The sequence below is a fragment of the Watersipora subatra genome, unplaced genomic scaffold, assembly GCF_963576615.1.
Source record: "Watersipora subatra unplaced genomic scaffold, tzWatSuba1.1 SCAFFOLD_83, whole genome shotgun sequence".
Taxonomy (NCBI): Eukaryota; Metazoa; Bryozoa; class Gymnolaemata; order Cheilostomatida; family Watersiporidae; genus Watersipora; species Watersipora subatra.
In genome coordinates this window covers 108467-123159 of record NW_027045424.1, presented here as the reverse complement: position 1 = coordinate 123159, position 14693 = coordinate 108467, and the positions used below count along the sequence as shown (strand labels likewise).

The following is a 14693-nucleotide window of genomic DNA, read 5'->3' as shown; positions in this document are numbered from 1 at the left end:
TTAGCTTATTGTGAGAATATTACAAACGTCTGACAAAACTGAAAAATGTAATTTTCCAATTTCAACCAAACATGCCAGAAATGCTCCAATTGAGCTAATTAGCTTATTGTGAGAATATTACAAACGTCTGACAAAACTGAAAAATGTAAATTTCCAATTTCAACCAAACATGCTAGAAATGCTCCAATTGAGCTAATTAGTTTATTGTGAGAATATTGCAATTGTCTGACAAAAGTGAAAAATGTAAATTTCCAATTTCAACCAAACATGCTAGAAATGCTCCAATTGAGCTAATTAGCTTATTGTGAGAATATTACAAACGTCTGACAAAACTGAAAAATATAATTTTCCAATTTCAACCAAACATGCTAGAAATGCTCCAATTGAGCTAATTAATTTATTGTGAGAATATTGCAATTGTCTGACAAAAATGAAAAATGTAAATTTCCAATTTCAACCAAACATGCTAGAAATGCTCCAATTGAGCTAATTAGCTTATTGTGAGAATATTGCAATTGTCTGACAAAAGTGAAAAATGTAAATTTCCAATTTCAACCAAACATGCTAGAAATGCTCCAATTGAGCTAATTAGCTTATTGTGAGAATATTACAAACGTCTGACAAAACTGAAAAATGTAATTTTCCAATTTCAACCAAACATGCCAGAAATGCTCCAATTGAGCTAATTAGCTTATTGTGAGAATATTACAAACGTCTGACAAAACTGAAAAATGTAAATTTCCAATTTCAACCAAACATGCTAGAAATGCTCCAATTGAGCTAATTAGTTTATTGTGAGAATATTGCAATTGTCTGACAAAAGTGAAAAATGTAAATTTCCAATTTCAACCAAACATGCTAGAAATGCTCCAATTGAGCTAATTAGCTTATTGTGAGAATATTGCAATTGTCTGACAAAAGTGAAAAATGTAAATTTCCAATTTCAACCAAACATGCTAGAAATGCTCCAATTGAGCTAATTAGCTTATTGTGAGAATATTACAATTGTCTGACAAAAGTGAAAAATGTAAATTTCCAATTTCAACCAAACATGCTAGAAATGCTCCAATTGAGCTAATTAGCTTATTGTGAGAATATTAAAAACGTCTGACAAAACTGAAAAATGTAATTTTCCAATTTCAACCAAACATGCTAGAAATGCTCCAATTGAGCTAATTAGCTTATTGTGAGAATATTACAAACGTCTGACAAAACTGAAAAATGTAAATTTCCAATTTCAACCAAACATGCTAGAAATGCTCAAATTGCGCAAATAAGCCTACTGTAGGAATTTTACAAACGTCTGACAAAACTGAAAAATGTAAATTTCCAATTTCAACCAAACATGCTAGAAATGCTCCAATTGAGCTAATTAGCTTATTGTGAGAATATTACAAACGTCTGACAAAACTGAAAAATGTAAATTTCCAATTTCAACCAAACATGCTAGAAATGCTCCAATTGAGCTAATTAGCTTATTGTGAGAATATTGCAATTGTCTGACAAAAGTGAAAAATTTAAATTTCCAATTTCAACCAAACATGCTAGAAATGCTCCAATTGAGCTAATTACCTTATTGTGAGAATATTACAAACGTCTGACAAAACTGAAAAATGTAATTTTCCAATTTCAACCAAACATGCTAGAAATGCTCCAATTGAGCTAATTAGCTTATTGTGAGAATATTACAAACGTCTGACAAAACTGAAAAATGTAATTTTCCAATTTCAACCAAACATGCCAGAAATGCTCCAATTGAGCTAATTAGCTTATTGTGAGAATATTACAAACGTCTGACAAAACTGAAAAATGTAAATTTCCAATTTCAACCAAACATGCTAGAAATGCTCCAATTGAGCTAATTAATTTATTGTGAGAATATTGCAATTGTCTGACAAAAGTGAAAAATGTAAATTTCCAATTTCAACCAAACATGCTAGAAATGCTCCAATTGAGCTAATTAGCTTATTGTGAGAATATTACAAACGTCTGACAAAAGTGAAAAATGTAAATTTCCAATTTCAACCAAACATGCCAGAAATGCTCCAATTGAGCTAATTAGCTTATTGTGAGAATATTACAAACGTCTGACAAAACTGAAAAATGTAAATTTCCAATTTCAACCAAACATGCTAGAAGTGCTCCAATTGAGCTAATTAATTTATTGTGAGAATATTGCAATTGTCTGACAAAAGTGAAAAATGTAAATTTCCAATTTCAACCAAACATGCTAGAAATGCTCCAATTGAGCTAATTAACTTATTGTGAGAATATTACAAACGTCTGACAAAACTGAAAAATGTAAATTTCCAATTTCAACCAAACATGCTAGAAATGCTCCAATTGAGCTAATTAGCTTATTGTGAGAATATTGCAAATGTCTGACAAAAGTGAAAAATTTAAATTTCCAATTTCAACCAAACATGCTAGAAATGCTCCAATTGAGCTAATTAGCTTATTGTGAGAATATTACAAACGTCTGACAAAAGTGAAAATTGTAATTTTCCAATTTCAACCAAACATGCTAGAAATGCTCCAATTGAGCTAATTACCTTATTGTGAGAATATTACAAACGTCTTACAAAACTGAAAAATGTAATTTTCCAATTTCAACCAAACATGCTAGAAATGCTCCAATTGAGCTAATTAGCTTATTGTGAGAATATTACAAACGTCTGACAAAACTGAAAAATGTAATTTTCCAATTTCAACCAAACATGCCAGAAATGCTCCAATTGAGCTAATTAGCTTATTGTGAGAATTTTACAAACGTCTGACAAAACTGAAAAATGTAAATTTCCAATTTCAACCAAACATGCTAGAAATGCTCCAATTGAGCTAATTAGCTTATTGTGAGAATATTGCAATTGTCTGACAAAAGTGAAAAATTTAAATTTCCAATTTCAACCAAACATGCTAGAAATGCTCCAATTGAGCTAATTAGCTTATTGTGAGAATATTACAAACGTCTGACAAAACTGAAAAATGTAATTTTCCAATTTCAACCAAACATGCCAGAAATGCTCCAATTGAGCTAATTAGCTTATTGTGAGAATATTACAAACGTTTGACAAAACTGAAAAATGTAAATTTCCAATTTCAACCAAACATGCTAGAAATGCTCCAATTGAGCTAATTAGTTTATTGTGAGAATATTGCAATTGTCTGACAAAAGTGAAAAATGTAAATTTCCAATTTCAACCAAACATGCTAGAAATGCTCCAATTGAGCTAATTAGCTTATTGTGAGAATATTGCAATTGTCTGACAAAAGTGAAAAATGTAAATTTCCAATTTCAACCAAACATGCTAGAAATGCTCCAATTGAGCTAATTAGCTTATTGTGAGAATATTGCAATTGTCTGACAAAACTGAAAAATGTAATTTTCCAATTTCAACCAAACATGCTAGAAATGCTCCAATTGAGCTAATTAGCTTATTGTGAGAATATTACAAACGTCTGACAAAACTGAAAAATGTAATTTTCCAATTTCAACCAAACATGCCAGAAATGCTCCAATTGAGCTAATTAGCTTATTGTGAGAATATTACAAACGTCTGACAAAACTGAAAAATGTAAATTTCCAATTTCAACCAAACATGCTAGAAATGCTCCAATTGAGCTAATTAATTTATTGTGAGAATATTGCAATTGTCTGACAAAAGTGAAAAATGTAAATTTCCAATTTCAACCAAACATGCTAGAAATGCTCCAATTGAGCTAATTAGCTTATTGTGAGAATATTACAAACGTCTGACAAAAGTGAAAAATGTAAATTTCCAATTTCAACCAAACATGCTAGAAATGCTCCAATTGAGCTAATTAGCTTATTGGAGAATATTACAAACGTCTGACAAAAGTGAAAAATGTAAATTTCCAATTTCAACCAAACATGCTAGAAATGCTCCAATTGAGCTAATTAGCTTATTGTGAGAATATTACAAACGTCTGACAAAACTGAAAAATGTAATTTTCCAATTTCAACCAAACATGCCAGAAATGCTCCAATTGAGCTAATTAGCTTATTGTGAGAATATTACAAACGTCTGACAAAACTGAAAAATGTAAATTTCCAATTTCAACCAAACATGCTAGAAATGCTCCAATTGAGCTAATTAGTTTATTGTGAGAATATTGCAATTGTCTGACAAAAGTGAAAAATGTAAATTTCCAATTTCAACCAAACATGCTAGAAATGCTCCAATTGAGCTAATTAGCTTATTGTGAGAATATTGCAATTGTCTGACAAAAGTGAAAAATGTAAATTTCCAATTTCAACCAAACATGCTAGAAATGCTCCAATTGAGCTAATTAGCTTATTGTGAGAATATTACAATTGTCTGACAAAAGTGAAAAATGTAAATTTCCAATTTCAACCAAACATGCTAGAAATGCTCCAATTGAGCTAATTAGCTTATTGTGAGAATATTAAAAACGTCTGACAAAACTGAAAAATGTAATTTTCCAATTTCAACCAAACATGCTAGAAATGCTCCAATTGAGCTAATTAGCTTATTGTGAGAATATTACAAACGTCTGACAAAACTGAAAAATGTAAATTTCCAATTTCAACCAAACATGCTAGAAATGCTCAAATTGCGCAAATAAGCCTACTGTAGGAATTTTACAAACGTCTGACAAAACTGAAAAATGTAAATTTCCAATTTCAACCAAACATGCTAGAAATGCTCCAATTGAGCTAATTAGCTTATTGTGAGAATATTACAAACGTCTGACAAAACTGAAAAATGTAAATTTCCAATTTCAACCAAACATGCTAGAAATGCTCCAATTGAGCTAATTAGCTTATTGTGAGAATATCGCAATTGTCTGACAAAAGTGAAAAATTTAAATTTCCAATTTCAACCAAACATGCTAGAAATGCTCCAATTGAGCTAATTACCTTATTGTGAGAATATTACAAACGTCTGACAAAACTGAAAAATGTAATTTTCCAATTTCAACCAAACATGCTAGAAATGCTCCAATTGAGCTAATTAGCTTATTGTGAGAATATTACAAACGTCTGACAAAACTGAAAAATGTAATTTTCCAATTTCAACCAAACATGCCAGAAATGCTCCAATTGAGCTAATTAGCTTATTGTGAGAATATTACAAACGTCTGACAAAACTGAAAAATGTAAATTTCCAATTTCAACCAAACATGCTAGAAATGCTCCAATTGAGCTAATTAATTTATTGTGAGAATATTGCAATTGTCTGACAAAAGTGAAAAATGTAAAATTCCAATTTCAACCAAACATGCTAGAAATGCTCCAATTGAGCTAATTAGCTTATTGTGAGAATATTACAAACGTCTGACAAAAGTGAAAAATGTAAATTTCCAATTTCAACCAAACATGCCAGAAATGCTCCAATTGAGCTAATTAGCTTATTGTGAGAATATTACAAACGTCTGACAAAACTGAAAAATGTAAATTTCCAATTTCAACCAAACATGCTAGAAGTGCTCCAATTGAGCTAATTAATTTATTGTGAGAATATTGCAATTGTCTGACAAAAGTGAAAAATGTAAATTTCCAATTTCAACCAAACATGCTAGAAATGCTCCAATTGAGCTAATTAGCTTATTGTGAGAATATTACAAACGTCTGACAAAACTGAAAAATGTAAATTTCCAATTTCAACCAAACATGCTAGAAATGCTCCAATTGAGCTAATTAGCTTATTGTGAGAATATTGCAAATGTCTGACAAAAGTGAAAAATTTAAATTTCCAATTTCAACCAAACATGCTAGAAATGCTCCAATTGAGCTAATTAGCTTATTGTGAGAATATTACAAACGTCTGACAAAAGTGAAAATTGTAATTTTCCAATTTCAACCAAACATGCTAGAAATGCTCCAATTGAGCTAATTACCTTATTGTGAGAATATTACAAACGTCTTACAAAACTGAAAAATGTAATTTTCCAATTTCAACCAAACATGCTAGAAATGCTCCAATTGAGCTAATTAGCTTATTGTGAGAATATTACAAACGTCTGACAAAACTGAAAAATGTAATTTTCCAATTTCAACCAAACATGCCAGAAATGCTCCAATTGAGCTAATTAGCTTTTTGTGAGAATTTTACAAACGTCTGACAAAACTGAAAAATGTAAATTTCCAATTTCAACCAAACATGCTAGAAATGCTCCAATTGAGCTAATTAGCTTATTGTGAGAATATTGCAATTGTCTGACAAAAGTGAAAAATTTAAATTTCCAATTTCAACCAAACATGCTAGAAATGCTCCAATTGAGCTAATTAGCTTATTGTGAGAATATTACAAACGTCTGACAAAACTGAAAAATGTAATTTTCCAATTTCAACCAAACATGCCAGAAATGCTCCAATTGAGCTAATTAGCTTATTGTGAGAATATTACAAACGTCTGACAAAACTGAAAAATGTAAATTTCCAATTTCAACCAAACATGCTAGAAATGCTCCAATTGAGCTAATTAGTTTATTGTGAGAATATTGCAATTGTCTGACAAAAGTGAAAAATGTAAATTTCCAATTTCAACCAAACATGCTAGAAATGCTCCAATTGAGCTAATTAGCTTATTGTGAGAATATTGCAATTGTCTGACAAAAGTGAAAAATGTAAATTTCCAATTTCAACCAAACATGCTAGAAATGCTCCAATTGAGCTAATTAGCTTATTGTGAGAATATTGCAATTGTCTGACAAAAGTGAAAAATGTAAATTTCCAATTTCAACCAAACATGCTAGAAATGCTCCAATTGAGCTAATTAGCTTATTGTGAGAATATTAAAAACGTCTGACAAAACTGAAAAATGTAATTTTCCAATTTCAACCAAACATGCTAGAAATGCTCCAATTGAGCTAATTAGCTTATTGTGAGAATATTACAAACGTCTGACAAAACTGAAAAATGTAAATTTCCAATTTCAACCAAACATGCTAGAAATGCTCAAATTGCGCAAATAAGCCTACTGTAGGAATTTTACAAACGTCTGACAAAACTTAAAAATGTGAATTTCCAATTTCAACCAAACATGCTAGAAATGCTCAAATTGCGCAAATAAGCCTACTGTAGGAATTTTACAAACGTCTGACAAAACTGAAAAATGTAAATTTCCAATTTCAACCAAACATGCTAGAAATGCTCCAATTGAGCTAATTAGCTTATTGTGAGAATATTACAAACGTCTGACAAAACTGAAAAATGTAAATTTCCAATTTCAACCAAACATGCTAGAAATGCTCCAATTGAGCTAATTAGCTTATTGTGAGAATATTGCAATTGTCTGACAAAAGTGAAAAATTTAAATTTCCAATTTCAACCAAACATGCTAGAAATGCTCCAATTGAGCTAATTACCTTATTGTGAGAATATTACAAACGTCTGACAAAACTGAAAAATGTAATTTTCCAATTTCAACCAAACATGCTAGAAATGCTCCAATTGAGCTAATTAGCTTATTGTGAGAATATTACAAACGTCTGACAAAACTGAAAAATGTAATTTTCCAATTTCAACCAAACATGCCAGAAATGCTCCAATTGAGCTAATTAGCTTATTGTGAGAATATTACAAACGTCTGACAAAACTGAAAAATGTAAATTTCCAATTTCAACCAAACATGCTAGAAATGCTCCAATTGAGCTAATTAATTTATTGTGAGAATATTGCAATTGTCTGACAAAAGTGAAAAATGTAAATTTCCAATTTCAACCAAACATGCTAGAAATGCTCCAATTGAGCTAATTAGCTTATTGTGAGAATATTACAAACGTCTGACAAAAGTGAAAAATGTAAATTTCCAATTTCAACCAAACATGCCAGAAATGCTCCAATTGAGCTAATTAGCTTATTGTGAGAATATTACAAACGTCTGACAAAACTGAAAAATGTAAATTTCCAATTTCAACCAAACATGCTAGAAGTGCTCCAATTGAGCTAATTAATTTATTGTGAGAATATTGCAATTGTCTGACAAAAGTGAAAAATGTAAATTTCCAATTTCAACCAAACATGCTAGAAATGCTCCAATTGAGCTAATTAGCTTATTGTGAGAATATTACAAACGTCTGACAAAAGTGAAAAATGTAAATTTCCAATTTCAACCAAACATGCTAGAAATGCTCCAATTGAGCTAATTAGCTTATTGTGAGAATATTACAAACGTCTGACAACACTGAAAAATTTAAAGTTCCAATTTCAACCAAACATGCTAGAAATGCTCCAATTGAGCTAATTAGCTTATTGTGAGAATATTACAAACGTCTGACAAAGCTGAAAATTGTAAATTTCCAATTTCAACCAAACATGCTAGAAATGCTCCAATTGAGCTAATTAGCTTATTGTGAGAATGTTGCAATTGTCTGACAAAAGTGAAAAATGTAAATTTCCAATTTCAACCAAACATGCTAGAAATGCTCCAATTGAGCTAATTAGCTTATTGTGAGAATATTACAAACGTCTGACAAAACTGAAAAATGTAATTTTCCAATTTCAACCAAACATGCTAGAAATGCTCCAATTGAGCTAATTAGCTTATTGTGAGAATATTACAAACGTCTGACAAAACTGAAAAATGTAATTTTCCAATTTCAACCAAACATGCCAGAAATGCTCCAATTGAGCTAATTAGCTTATTGTGAGAATATTACAAACGTCTGACAAAACTGAAAAATGTAAATTTCCAATTTCAACCAAACATGCTAGAAATGCTCCAATTGAGCTAATTAGTTTATTGTGAGAATATTGCAATTGTCTGACAAAAGTGAAAAATGTAAATTTCCAATTTCAACCAAACATGCTAGAAATGCTCCAATTGAGCTAATTAGCTTATTGTGAGAATATTACAAACGTCTGACAAAAGTGAAAAATGTAATTTTCCAATTTCAACCAAACATGCTAGAAATGCTCCACTTGAGCTAATTAGCTTATTGGAGAATATCACAAACGTCTGACAAAAGTGAAAAATGTAAATTTCCAATTTCAACCAAACATGCTAGAAATGCTCCAATTGAGCTAATTAGCTTATTGTGAGAATATTACAAACGTCTGACAACACTGAAAAATTTAAAGTTCCAATTTCAACCAAACATGCTAGAAATGCTCCAATTGAGCTAATTAGCTTATTGTGAGAATATTACAAACGTCTGACAAAGCTGAAAAATGTAAATTTCCAATTTCAACCAAACATGCTAGAAATGCTCCAATTGAGCTAATTAGCTTATTGTGAGAATGTTGCAATTGTCTGACAAAAGTGAAAAATGTAAATTTCCAATTTCAACCAAACATGCTAGAAATGCTCCAATTGAGCTAATTAGCTTATTGTGAGAATATTACAAACGTCTGACAAAACTGAAAAATGTAAATTTCCAATTTCAACCAAACATGCTAGAAATGCTCAAATTGCGCAAATAAGCCTACTGTAGGAATTTTACAAACGTCTGACAAAACTGAAAAATGTAAATTTCCAATTTCAACCAAACATGCTAGAAATGCTCCAATTGAGCTAATTAGCTTATTGTGAGAATATTACAAACGTCTGACAAAACTGAAAAATGTAAATTTCCAATTTCAACCAAACATGCTAGAAATGCTCCAATTAAGCTAATTAGCTTATTGTGAGAATATTGCAATTGTCTGACAAAAGTGAAAAATGTAAATTTCCAATTTCAACCAAACATGCTAGAAATGCTCCAATTGAGCTAATTAGTTTATTGTGAGAATATTGCAATTGTCTGACAAAAGTGAAAAATGTAAATTTCCAAATTCAACCAAACATGCTAGAAATGCTCCAATTGAGCTAATTAGCTTATTGTGAGAATATTGCAATTGTCTGACAAAAGTGAAAAATGTAAATTTCCAATTTCAACCAAACATGCTAGAAATGCTCCAATTGAGCTAATTAGCTTATTGTGAGAATATTACAAACGTCTGACAAAAGTGAAAAATGTAAATTTCCAATTTCAACCAAACATGCTAGAAATGCTCCAATTGAGCTAATTAGCTTATTGGAGAATATTACAAACGTCTGACAAAAGTGAAAAATGTAAATTTCCAATTTCAACCAAACATGCTAGAAATGCTCCAATTGAGCTAATTAGCTTATTGTGAGAATATTAAAAACGTCTGACAAAACTGAAAAATGTAATTTTCCAATTTCAACCAAACATGCTAGAAATGCTCCAATTGAGCTAATTAGCTCATTGTGAGAATATTGCAATTGTCTGACAAAAGTGAAAAATGTAAATTTCCAATTTCAACCAAACATGCTAGAAATGCTCCAATTGAGCTAATTAGCTTATTGTGAGAATATTGCAACTGTCTGACAACACTGAAAAATTCAAATTTCCAATTTCAACCAAACATGCTAGAAATGCTCCAATTGAGCTAATTAGCTTATTGTGAGAATATTGCAATTGTCTGACAACACTGAAAATTTTAAATTTCCAATTTCAACCAAACATGCTAGAAATGCTCCAATTGAGCTAATTAGCTTATTGTGAGAATATTGCAATTGTCTGACAAAAGTGAAAAATGTAAATTTCCAATTTCAACCAAACATGCTAGAAATGCTCCAATTGAGCTAATTAGCTTATTATGAGAATATTACAAACGTCTGACAAAACTGAAAAATGTAATTTTCCAATTTCAACCAAACATGCTAGAAATGCTCCAATTGAGCTAATTAGCTTATTGTGAGAATATTACAAACGTCTGACAAAACTGAAAAATGTAAATTTCCAATTTCAACCAAACATGCCAGAAATGCTCCAATTGAGCTAATTAGCTTATTGTGAGATTATTACAAACGTCTGACAAAACTGAAAAATGTAAATTTCCAATTTCAACCAAACATGCTAGAAATGCTCCAATTGAGCTAATTAGCTTATTGTGAGAATATTGCAATTGTCTGACAAAAGTGAAAAATGTAAATTTCCAATTTCAACCAAACATGCTAGAAATGCTCCAATTGAGCTAATTAGCTTATTGTGAGAATATTGCAATTGTCTGACAAAAGTGAAAAATGTAAATTTCCAATTTCAACCAAACATGCTAGAAATGTTCCAATTGAGCTAATTAGCTTATTGTGAGAATATTGCAATTGTCTGACAAAAGTGAAAAATGTAAATTTCCAATTTCAACCAAACATGCTAGAAATGCTCCAATTGAGCTAATTAGTTTATTGTGAGAATATATCAATTGTCTGACAAAAGTGAAAAATGTAAATTTCCAAATTCAACCAAACATGCTAAAAATGCTCCAATTGAGCTAATTAGCTTATTGGAGAATATTACAAACGTCTGACAAAAGTGAAAAATGTAAAATTCCAATTTCAACCAAACATGCTAGAAATGCTCCAATTGAGCTAATTAGCTTATTGTGAGAATATTACAAACGGCTGACAACACTGAAAAATGTAAATTTCCAATTTCAACCAAACATGCTAGAAATGCTCCAATTGAGCTAATTAGCTTATTGTGAGAATATTACAAACGTCTGACAAAGCTGAAAAATGTAAATTTCCAATTTCAACCAAACATGCTAGAAATGCTCCATGAGCTGCTATACACTGTTGCACTATGGAACTGTCACATTTCCCTGTTTTCTTTAGTGCTCGCCGAGGAGGAATGTCAGTTATACCTAAACTTTCATGCCAAGTTCTATACCTGCACCATCTACAGTTATCGTCACCCGATAGATTGTGACAATTTTGCAGGCAGTTTCGATCAGCAAGAGTATAAATTCATGAATTGCGAAATAATGATTCAGCTTGAGGTACGTTCCTAGAGTTGTTCCATTTTTCCTGACTAAAAGTAATTTTTATTTTGCGTGTAAATTTTAATAAGTGGCTAGCATTGATAGAAAGATATGTATTTTCTCTATTTTAAAGTTTTATGGTACCTGACCGATTGTAAAGTTTTATGATATCTGATATATTATCAGGTTCAATGGTATCTGATATATTGTAAGGTTCTATGGTATCTATTCTATTTGGGTGTAGTGGATTGAAGGTTGCAAATTCGAATCCTACGCATTGTAATATTTTTCCCATTTTTAATTGTGGCTTCAGACAGAAAAAAGGACACTACACTTATGATAGCATAGAATGCGCATGTTGCATATAATTCATTGAGTATGCTCACTTTATTATTCACTGAAAAAGAAACTGTTTAATTGCTTCACATCTGGTTGAAGTTGAGAATACTTTTGAAACTAGTTGACATGTGATTGGTTTTTATGACATGGTTATTTTTTCTTTAATTCAGCGTAGCAGAGGACATCCGGAACCTTATGCTTCTGCATGCCTTTGACAGCGAGGACAAGCTGTTATCAACCTTAATGAGGTCACACGCTTACCATACCAGTTACCATACACCCGCTTACTGTCATACCAGTAACACCTACTGGTAAAAAGCTCAACTTCCCATAAGATCTGATAAATCCAACAAGTCAGCTCGCTGTTCTCTACTGCAAAGGTACCAGCCAACCTGACAATGCAGAATTGACACCACAAGACAGTTTTAAAACAGTTGTTTTCAAATACACAAGACTGTTGAATTTGCTTTCCATATTATTCTATTTTGACTATGTTTAGTTTGTGCACTTTTACTTAACTTGTAGGTGCTAATTCAAATATTATTGGTTCAGATATAGTGAAAGTGTTAAGCTATAGTAAGTAATGCTGATATTTACCAGTACAAGTTACTTCTTTATTCTATAAGTTGAACAATCATCTATTGTACCTGATATATTGTTAGGTTCTATGGTATCTTATCTATTATGAAGCTTTATGGTATCTGATATATTGTAAGGCTCTGTGGTACTATTTTCTCGATTTTAAGGTTCTATGGTACCTGATCAATTGTAAAGTTTTATGATATCTGATATATTATAAGGTTCAATGGTATCTGATATATTGTAAGGTTCTATGGTAGCTAATCTGTTTCGGTGCAGCGGATTTGAGGTTGCAAATTCGAATCATACGCAATGTAATGTTTTTCTAAACCTGTAATTGTGGTTTCAGACAGACAAAAGGACCCGACTCTTATGATAGCATAGAATGCACATGTTGCATATTATTCATTGAGTATGCTCACTAAATTATTCACTGAAAAAGAAACTGTTCAATTGCTTCACATCTGGTTAAAGTTGAGAATTCTTTTGAAACTAGTTAACATATAATTGGTTTTAATGACATGGTTATTTTTTCTTTAATTCAGAGTAGTAGAGGACATTTGGAACCTCATGCTTATGCATGCCTTTGACAGCGAGGACTAGCTGTTATCAACCTTAATGAGGTCACACGCTTGCATACCAGTAACACCTACTGGTAAATCTCAACTTCCCAAAAGATCTGATAAATCCAACAAGTCAGCTCGCTGTTCTCTACTGCAAAGGTACCAGCCAACCTGACAATGCAGAATTGACATCACAAGATAGTTTTAAACAGTTGTTTTTAAATAAACATCAGTGTCGAATTTACTTGTCATATTATTCTATTTTGACTATGTTTAGTTTGTGCACTTTACTTAACTTGTAAGTGCTAAATTAAATATTAATGGTTCAGATATAGTGAAAGTGTTAAGCTATTGTATGTAATGCTGATATTTACCAGTACAAGTTACTTCTTTATTCTATAAGTTGAACAATCATCTATTGTACCTGATATATTGTTAGGTTCTATGGTATCTTATCTATTATGAAGCTTTATGGTACCTGATATATTGTAAGGCTCTGTAGTACCTGATGTATTGTAAGGTTTTTGGTACTTGATCAATTGTAAGGCTCTATGGTACCTGATCATTTGCAAAGTCCTATAGTAACTGAGCTATTGTCAGGTTCGCCCTTCACTCAGTTAGAGTACAGCAAATGGTGTATCGATAACTAACCATCATATTTAGAAGGTTGAAGTAGAGTAATAAAACTATGATGGTAAAATCTTATTGGTAAAGACAGCGACGGCTGTATTTGTACTTTAATACATTTTTTGTGCTACGCTAGGTAACTCTATGTTTACACATAGAGTTTGCTAGCGTAGCACAAAAATACAGCTCAAGTTGATGGGCTATTACTTACTGCTGTGACAAAACATCTAATACTAGTAGTTAGTAACACAAGAGATCTGTTATATTTTTTTTCAGGTGGTAAACTGATGAGCTGCTATACACTGTTGCACTATGGAACTGTCACATTTCCCTGTTTTCTTTAGTGCTCGCCGTGGAGGAATGTCAGTTATACCTAAACTTTCATGCCAAGTTCTATACCTGCACCATCTACAGTTATCGCCACACGATAGGTTGTGACAATTTTGAAGGCAGTCTTGATCAGCAAGAGTGTAAATTCATGAGTTGCGAAATAATGATTTGGCTTGAGGTACGTTTCTAAAGTTTTTCCATTTTTCCTGACTAAAGGTGATTTTTATTTTGCGTGTAAACATATAAAAGTGACTAGCATTGATAGAAAGCTATGTATTTTTTCTATTGTAAGGTGCTATGGTACCTGATCAATTGCAAAGTTCTATGGTAAATGAGCTAATGTCAGGTTTGCCCTACATACAGTTAGAGTACAGCAAATGTTGTATCGATAACTAACCATTAGATTTAGAAGGTTGAAGTAGAGTAATAAAACTATGATGGTAAAATCTTATTGGTAAAGACATTGACGGCTGTATTTATACTTTAATACATTTTTTGTGCTA

General features: G+C 31.4%; 1 long non-coding RNA gene across 1 annotated transcript; it reads left to right on the top strand.

The window, feature by feature from the left end:
• The first annotated feature begins 11725 nt into the window (after positions 1-11725).
• LOC137410453 (uncharacterized) lies at positions 11726-14280 on the top strand. Its single transcript, XR_010981210.1, has 3 exons — positions 11726-11770; positions 12262-12471; positions 14205-14280. It is a non-coding gene; the product is annotated as an uncharacterized lncRNA (long non-coding RNA).
• Positions 14281-14693: the final 413 nt, after the last annotated feature.